The following is a 9554-nucleotide window of genomic DNA, read 5'->3' on the forward strand; positions in this document are numbered from 1 at the left end:
ACAACTTCATTAAATATTTTGTAACATTAATACTATATATAAAAATAATTAAAAAAGCAATAAATTATTATATTACTATTTACATTTTTACTTTAATTGTTCTGTATATCCATATCTTATACCAGGAAGGTAAACTAATTATGAAAATGATTCATGCTGTTACTAAATTTATATAAAAGTTTTAACAAGATTTGTTTGTTTTTGTATGTATTTACGTTTTCTTACGGAAAGCTTGATCTGTTTAACTGAATTATTGACTGTTGATCAATGTAATAAATTGATGAAAAAAGGGTGTTCAGTACACTTAGTAATAAGTATTAAGATAGTTCGTCATTAATCTACCTTTGATGATGTAATTCCCAAACAAAAAAAAATATAGGAAGAAAAGTATTTGCAAGAGCAATTTGGATCAAATAGGTAGGGCAAACTGTTTCAAAATATTTCAAATTCAACTTGAACTACATGGAGAAATTGTTAGAAAATCCTAGTGTAAAATGAAGAGCAGACAAAAAATAAGTTTAATCTAACAGGTCAAGTTAAAAGTCCCCGGCCTGGCACGTAGATGACGCTACTATAATTAAATCCATACGTTTTTAGTTAGCCCTAACACTCAAAAGATGCGTGTATAAATTTGACAGCCGTCCGATAATTTCTTTGTGAATTATAGCATTTTTAGTGAAGCAACTTTTATTATTGTAAAAAATGGATAAAAAGGAATTTCGAGGGTTGATAAAATATTGCTTTTTGAAGGGAAAAAATACAGTTGAAGTAAAACTTGGATTGATACCGACTTTCCCGATACAGCCTCAGGAAAATCAACCATCCAGGATTGGTATGCTAAGTTTGGACGTGGTGAAATGAGCACCGAAGACGATGAACGCAGTAGATGCACAAAAGAGGTTGTTAGCGATAAAAACATTAAAAAGATACACAAAATGATTTTGAATGACCGTAAATAGAAATTGAATAAAATAGCAGACACTCCAAATATATCAACTGAACGTGTACGTCATATCATTTGAATATTTGGATATGAGAAAGCTCTGCGCAAAGTGGGTGCCGCGCGAGCTCACTTTTGAACAAAACAATGACGAGTTGATGATTCGGAGCAGAGTTTGAAGATTATCAAACGTAATAAACCCGAGTTTTTGCGTCGATATGTGACAATGGATAAAACATGGCTCCATTGTTTCACTCCGACAAGTCCAATCAACAGTCATCCGAGTAGACTGCACCCGATGAACCCGCCTCAAAGCGTGGCAAAATGCAACAGTCGGCTGGCAAGGTTATGGCGTTTGTATTTTGGGATGCGCATGAAATAATTTTTATTAACTACCTTAAAATAGGAAGGACCATCAACAACGACTGTTGCATAGGGTTAGTGTCGCCGAAAAACGGCCATATTTGAAGAAATAGAAAGTGCTAGTTCACCAATAAAATCACCGTGTCACAAATCAGTGAAAACAATAGCAAAAATCCATGAATTGACCTTCGAGTAGCTTCCTCAGCTACCGTATTCCCCAGACCTGGCCCCCAGTGACTATTTCCTGTTCTCAGATCTCAAAAGAATGCTCGCTGGGAAGAAATTTTCGTCTAATGTGTGTGTGTAAATAAATTTGAGGTGATCGACGAGAGTGAGGCCTATTTTGAAGCAAAGGACAAATCGTACTTGATGGGTGTGACGACCCTGGGGCCCCAGTTGTGTGCTGTATTTGTGGTGCCTCCTATGTGTTCTTTGTTTCTCCTTCACAAATATGGATATACATAATTTGGAGAATGGATTTACGGTGCAAGGACTCGAAACCCAAGTACTAGTCGAGACCGTGGGTGGTCGCGCTGGACCCGCTCGACCGTTGGCCTTTGACTGCGCAGCAATTCCGGTACGTGTCCAAGCCGAGATGCAGGTAATGAATACTAGCACCTAGAACACTGGTCTGAAGAGACCCAGGAGTGTGAACGACCTAATTAATAAACAAACGCAGAATTATGATAGATATTCTGTGATATCTTCAGAAAATAACATGTTGGCGGCCCTTTCGTCATTTGTGATATACAGAGAACAATACTGGTGGTAGTGGCAGACCCTAGACAGTCGGAAAAAGTCTTGAAACTAAAAAAGATTCATAATATAGAAGTGACAGTAATCCCACATGCGACGCTAAATTTCTGTAAGGGAGTTATATCTAGCAGAGAATTGCCTGTATGCACGGAGGAGGAGACCCTTGAGAACTTGACATCGCAGGGGGTCACATCAGTTAAACGAATTAATACGAGGAAAGAAGGAGAAAGTATTGCAACCCATAGTTTTATACTATCATTAAAAAAGTAACATATCCCTGAAAGGATTAAGGCAGGATATCTCAGCCTAAAGGTGAGGCAGTATATTCCGAACCCCATGAGGTGTCACCAGTGCCAAATGTTAGGACGTGTGTCCATGAGCTGTACCTATGCGTCCGCTTGCCCATTCTGTGGAAAGACGGCACATGGAGATGCTGAATGCTCTCCACCACCTCATTGCATCAACTGCGGTCAGGGGCACTTTCCAAGATACAGTGGATGCCCTATATACAAAGAAGAATTACTAATACAAAAAGTAAAACCGATGAGAACATATCGTAGTTCATGATCAGAAATATAGCCAGATAGCAGTTGGGTAATATCTAAATAAATTATGCTAAACTTGCCAAAAAGGATTATGTCACCACAGACATTCAGTGTAACTTAGATAATCGTGAAACAAAGGAGACAATTAAATCGGCAGCATTCACATCCACTCGGAAGACTCCTCAGACTAGAAAGAAAACGACCACACCAAATCTCACCGCTACATCCCGAGGGGCGATGGTTCCTCCACCTCCACACCGAAGGTCTTCACCATCCCGAGTAATTTCGGGTGAGAGGGATGGATCCCTTCCTCGTCCTCCTCTTATTCTCCATTCCCATTCATCCCAATCTACGTCCCGGCCAAGGGGAGACGCGTCCTCCGTTTTTGCAGGAAACAATTTTATCCCTTGAAGACTCATTCCATATGCGGGGTTACAATATCATAAGAAAGGACAGGACAAACAGTGTAAGTCCATCTGAAGGCGTAGTTATTTTAATCCAAAGAGATATGCATGAAGAAAAGCTTAACATTATAACATAGCTTGAAGCAGTAGCGGTTAGAGCATATTTATTTGGCAGAAATGTCTCAATATGTAACTTGTATCTATCTCCCTTTGCGAGTATTGAAAGAACCAGTATGGAAGCTCTCTTTTCCAACACATCATCCAAATCCCAAAATCATCATGGGGGATCTCAATGCTCATGCGCCTGAATGGGGCTCGCCTAAATACAATCATATGGGTCGATGGATTGTTGAGGTGGTTGATGATAATGATCTACTTTGTCAGATACTTTATCACATTTGGACTTGAGCCTGTACTCTTCCTCATTGGTTGGACAGGCGAGATGGACAACCATAGTCGATATGCATCACAGCGATCACTTTTTTACACTGGTTGAATTCACTGTCTCATTTGGCATATCACCTACAGCGATTAGAATTAATATTGGAAGCATTGATTGGGACCAGTATAGGTCGCTGATTGAAACCACCCCAATTAGTGATGATTTGGATTCAGTTGTAAAAGAATTCACTGACTACATTCTCAGTGCAAATAGAAGATCCACTCCCATGAACACCAAAAAGATAAACAAATTACCTGTATCGCAGTAGAATGAAGACTGCGCTATGATGATAAAGGATAGGAAAAGAGCTCTCAACAGATTCAAATTAAACCCAAAAAACTATTAAAAAGCTACAAAAGATTAAAGGCAATTACGAGAAGAACTATTCGGCAAGCAAGATTAAGATCCTAGAAAAAAAATACTAGTAACCTTATCCTACAAATCTCATCACATATTATATGGAGAAAAGTAAGCATACTGAAAGGCGCCCCACAATCCAAAATACCAGTAATGGTAATGACGGAAGTCGACGTATTGAGGACCCATGTGAAATGAGTGAAATTTTCGCAGCACACTATCACTCAATACTACATAAACATAAGGAGAAAGAGATTAAAAGCAATTATGGGACAAGCAAGAATGCAGATGATTTTATGGACACTCCATTCACAATGGAAGAGCTTAATAAGGTCATGGGTAGGGACAGGAACACATCTCCCGGACAAGGCAATATTAGTTTCCCATTAATCAAAAATCTAACCCAACCACAACTTCTCCATTTGCTTGATATCTACAACAAAGTTTAGATGAAGGGATGTTTGCCTTTATCGTGGAAGCAGTCGCTATTGGTCCCTATATATAAGCCTAGTAAACCACGGCATTAGTATCCAGCTACAGACCCATTGGGTTAACCAGTCACCTATGTAAAGTATTTGAGCGCATGGTCTGCCATAGGCTAATATATGTGATCGAAAATCAGATATTACTAAATAATCATCAGAAGGGTGAAGCCCTTAGAGGATACTCTACACTTTATCACTCGATCGGGTTTCAGAAAGACCTTTGTGAGGCCTTTAATACGGGACAATATGTGACTGCAATTTTTCTTGTTTTAGAAAAGGCCTTTGATTCCATCAATACTAACAGCATCCTGAAACAACTATCTAACTGGGAAAGTAGGGGCAAAATGCTCGACTTTATAACATACTTCTTGACTAACAGAAGCTTTCAGGTCAGGGTTTATGGAGTAATATCAACATCATCAACAACATCACCAAACCAACGGTGTACCTCAGGGCTCCTGTATTAGCCCATTACTATTCATAATTGCTATGAACTCCATTAACAAAGTCATTCCCACTTATATCAACGCCCGAATCTATGCAGATTATGTGGTTATCTACCTAAAACATACTAACCATAAGTACAGCCAATCCCTATTATAGAATTGCCTCGATGAACTGCCTGCGTGGGCCGAACGGAATAGGTTGAAGTTCTCAGCAAAGATGACCGTGAGTGTTCACTTCTGTAGACGGAGAAACTGTTCACGAATAGCAACATTAGTGATGGAGGATAAGAATCTGATAAACAAATCAGAACACAAATTCCTTGGTTTGCTGTTCGATCACAAGCTCAACTGGCTCCCACACATAAATTATCTCAAGAATAAATATTTGGCAGACAGGGATTAAGGCAGGATATCTCAGAGGTCTACTGAATACCCTTTCCAACATCAATTGGGGAGCACACAGAACATCGTTGAGCAATATATATCAGGCGCTGATAAGAAGCAAATTAGATTATGGAAGCCAGTGTTATATTACAGCACCACCTTCATACGTGAAGAAATTGGATCCCATACAAAACTAGTCCAGTTGAAAGTTTACAGTGCGAAGCATAGATTTCATCACTCAAGTCACGGCGAGAGCTCCTGCTACTGAACTATGCAAGTCAAATTCCGTCTAGAGTTGGACCAGTTCAATTCAATACGAATATCCCAAGAGGCTAATGGGTTTAAATAAAATAATAATAATAATAATAATAATAAATATTGTAAAGTTAGAAAAATATCACAAGTTATGTTAAAGCATTGTACTTCTAATGCTGGTTTTAAAGACAATATTAATGTTAATTATACATATTATTAGATCAAGTGATATCCGCATTGTTGGTATCGTGCATTAAAATGAATGGATGAATCCTCTTGAATATACCGTATTGGTGCTTAAGTCTTTCAAGTGCTCAAATTATATCTACCAAATAGAATAGAGATAGCGAGAAGATGGAATTATTTAATAAGTACTTATTACTACGTACTATTTGAGAACTTATTGTTTGCATATACTTTTTAACCTCACCCTACTAATAGATTTCATATGCAAATGAGGATGAATTATAAAGCCAATAACTCTAGCAAAATTCGGAAAACTTTCTATAAAAAAAATGTCTCCAGGGTATGATCTAGTAAATGGCCAAGTATGCGCAAACTGCTAAGCACATCTGTTTTGCGCTACACCTACTCTGATATGTTCTTATGGAGTGAAAAATTGTGGAAATCATTTCGAGAGTTTTAGTGAGATAACTGTAAATAGAAGCATAATTATGTAGTATTTAAAAACCACGTGGAATGCCTTAACTGAAACCTTAGATATAGACTTTAAGAATAATATGAAAGAAATATTACTAGATAGTCCTAGTTAATAACCAGTTTTTATATACATGCCATTAGCTTTCTCTATTAAAAAAGGTGAATTATATACATGTTTCATTCTAATCTTGCTATATTTTCTTTTTATAACATTCAATAGTAACAATTAGCCCATACTTATTTCATCCATGCTCCTTCAAACCTTTGAGTTTCTTTCTAAATATACTCTTACACTCTTTTTTACAATTACCTTTCTTCTATTACCCTCAACTGATGAATGCTCTTCTTCTTTTACTGGTTTTGCAATTGTTTGAAACTACTGCTGTTATCTAGCATTTAACGTTTAATATAATTGGTATACAAAACAAGTTAATTTTACTGGAAGCATTAATATGTATTTGATATAACATATATATCTTTCAAAAGTGATAGTAGAAACCTTGAAAATCCAACACCAGAAATTGTTATTAAAATACAGTGGAGAGTTTTCGAGAGATGACGCCTGGGATTAATTTCTAACTTGGTTTAGCATTTACGAACATTTTAGCCTTACGATTGGCTAATATTCTCAAGGACATTTGTCGACATTCGCGTTTTCGACATTATATCTCATGACTGTAGGTTTTGAATCATACAAAACAAAATATATTGGAACATGCTATTTGTTCTTTAGATTACCTAACAACCTTGTCCTTGTCTCTGGTATTTCAGTTTAGTGACAATTATTTAGCAAAATACGTGTTTGGGAATAGCATGTGGGAATATGGTGCCATTATAATTTAGGCTCGATTCAAGAAAATAAATGATAAAAAGTAGTTGTTGTATGTATTTAGGGTATGTTTCAAACTCACGATCAATTTATTAAGTCAATCATACGATCAGTTATGCCTTTCTCCAAACACATATTAATGCTTCGATAAACATATATAAATTAACTTGTTTTGTATAGCAATTATATTAAACGTTAAATGCCAGATGACAGCAGTAGTTTCAAACAATTGCATAACAAATATGTAAATTACATAAGTAAAAAAAGAAGAGCGTTCATCAGGTGAGAGTAAAAAAAGAACGGCAACTAAAGAGTATGAGAATATATTTAGAAAGAAACTCAAAAGATGGAAGGAGCATGGATGAAATAAGGATGGGCTCGTTGCTGCTAGTGAATGTTATGAAAATACTATATAGCGAGAGTTTAATGAAAAAGGGGATGAACAAACATAATATAGAGAAGAGGTTATGAACAAGGTAAGAGAGAAACATAAGAATAGTAATACTAAGAATAATGAAATTAAGAATTAAATAAAGTTAATGAAAATGTATTACATGGATAGAAAAAAATTACATTGCCAAATTTAGTTACACAGGGATTTGCTACAAAACAATAATGACTTAACAAATAAAGAATAAAAAAATAAAAAATAAATAATATAAAATAATTAAAAATGGAAGGAAACTAGGAGAAAATACATGTCTAAGATAACTATAAACTAGAATAACAAGAAATCAAGAACAAACTTTTAAAATTAAAAGAACAAATAAAATAATAAATTAATTACGATAAGTCGAACGTGGATAGATAAATATGGGAAAAACAGAAGCAAATCGATGTAAGAGAGAGGAAAGGGTAAAACAGTAAAATATAATATCATAAATTAATAATTAGTAGTAAATATGGTTATGCACATTAAGAAGGTAGCACAAAAGAAAAAATAATAAAAATAAGCTGAACGGGATGAAGATAGGAAATATATGAATTTACCATACCAACCATATTTAGGCTTTATAACCGGTAAATATAGCACGTAAAAGTATAATTAAAATATTCCCTGCACTCTTATTATTATAAGTTAATTTAAACTGATATTGGACATTTAATATTCACAAGAATAGTTACCTTTAAGTAGATATTTATATACTAAACTACCATCAATATAGTTTATAACAGAACAATTTAATGGTCAATATCGTCTTGAAATCTATATAAAGTTTTATAGTTTAATAATAACAGTAAACGAAAAGTACTTTGGAAAGTATAAAACATAAATTTCACATAATTATTTAATTCTATTTCATAATTTAATTTTATTGTATAATAATCAATTACAGATATTTTTAAAATTATAAGTCAAAATAACTAATAGATTTCAATATATAAATGAGTTCTAACCTCACTTAACACTATCATTTACAAAATATATATTAGAAACAATACAAATATTCCCAATATATTTAATACAATATTTTACTTAGTGTGACTAAAGCCTAAAAATGAATGTTTAGTTCATTATGTAATTTAAATATATTTTGATCGTATTTATATAACGGGTTAAACTGGACTCGTTTTATTAGTGCATTCCAAAAATATTTTATTTACCTAATTATCAGCAATTTGAATACCTCGTCACACTATTTAAAAATATATACAGGAACAATAAAACTATGTACAAGAAAATACATATATAGACACACACACTCCTGCTTTCACACTAACGGAAACTAAATTCTGTTTATCTATATTACATTTTTTTCAAATACCGGTCCATCGGTTTTACAGTGTTTTAATAATAAAATGATATTATATTTCGTGGCGGTTCCGGCATTTTTTATTGTTTTCTTTGGTTATTTTACTGATTTTATCGATTATTATCGGTCATTAGGAACTCATTTAGAAAGTTATTCGGCTCTGTAAATAGGATGTGGTAGATAGGGAGAGAAGTAATTAATTTTATTTAACCTTGTTGAATATTTATGTATTTTTCGGTGGATTTATTGGGTTTTCTAAATCTATTAGCTTGATTTTTTCTCTAATCGCTCTGACTAAACCAGTAGTTTTAAAATTAATGGAATACCGGTCGTGATTGATGTAATGGATTTAATGGTTTAAAATATTAGGCCCCCTATTTAATTTTAAATAAATATTGTTTTAGTTTAAAAATATATATTACTGTTCTGTCGCACTAAAATAAAGTATGAAGACATAAAAATATTCGCTTCATACTTCGGCATCCTTAGAAGCCTATTTCTGCTACTTATGCAAAATTTAAAATTTAGGAGTAATATCTGATCAATAGAGTTGGTTAATTGAGACACATTTGGATTATGAATTCTTTTGGAGGTTTAAATCATCTGCGATTTTTGATATCAACATTTCATAACAGTAATAATATTTAGCATACACCCAAGTTCATATATGTATTGTATCTTAGTTTCATATATGAAATGAATGTTATATTACGAAAATTTGTTTAAATTACAGATGTCTCAAAATAACTTTGTTTTTCGATTAGCATAAAAACCCTTTTTCTTTATTATTCGACTTAAAATCGACAAAAAACTATTAACATTTACGGAATATCTACAAATATTTTTGTTTGGATTGAATTTTCAATTTATAATAATTGATAATTTAATTGACCTAAGGGCTTTAATTTTCAATCATATTTCAATTACAATTTTT

The 9554-nt window shown here is 33.9% G+C and overlaps 1 protein-coding gene across 2 annotated transcripts in view; it reads right to left on the reverse strand.

Annotated features, from left to right (window-relative positions):
- Positions 1-8598, reverse strand: part of LOC143202649 (uncharacterized) — a 42626-nt gene extending 34028 nt beyond the window's left edge. Inside the window, exon 1 of one of the 2 annotated variants that reach the window (XM_076414304.1) lies at positions 8472-8598. The gene's annotated coding sequence lies outside the window, so the exon portion shown is untranslated. The remainder of the gene's footprint in view (positions 1-8471) is intronic. The other variant, XM_076414305.1, reaches the window with a different exon arrangement.
- Positions 8599-9554: the final 956 nt, after the last annotated feature.

Source organism: Rhynchophorus ferrugineus, unplaced genomic scaffold (genome assembly GCF_030347505.1).
Source record: "Rhynchophorus ferrugineus isolate W39M unplaced genomic scaffold, kcgeb_rfMv2 rfM9, whole genome shotgun sequence".
Lineage (NCBI taxonomy): Eukaryota > Metazoa > Arthropoda > Insecta > Coleoptera > Curculionidae > Rhynchophorus > Rhynchophorus ferrugineus.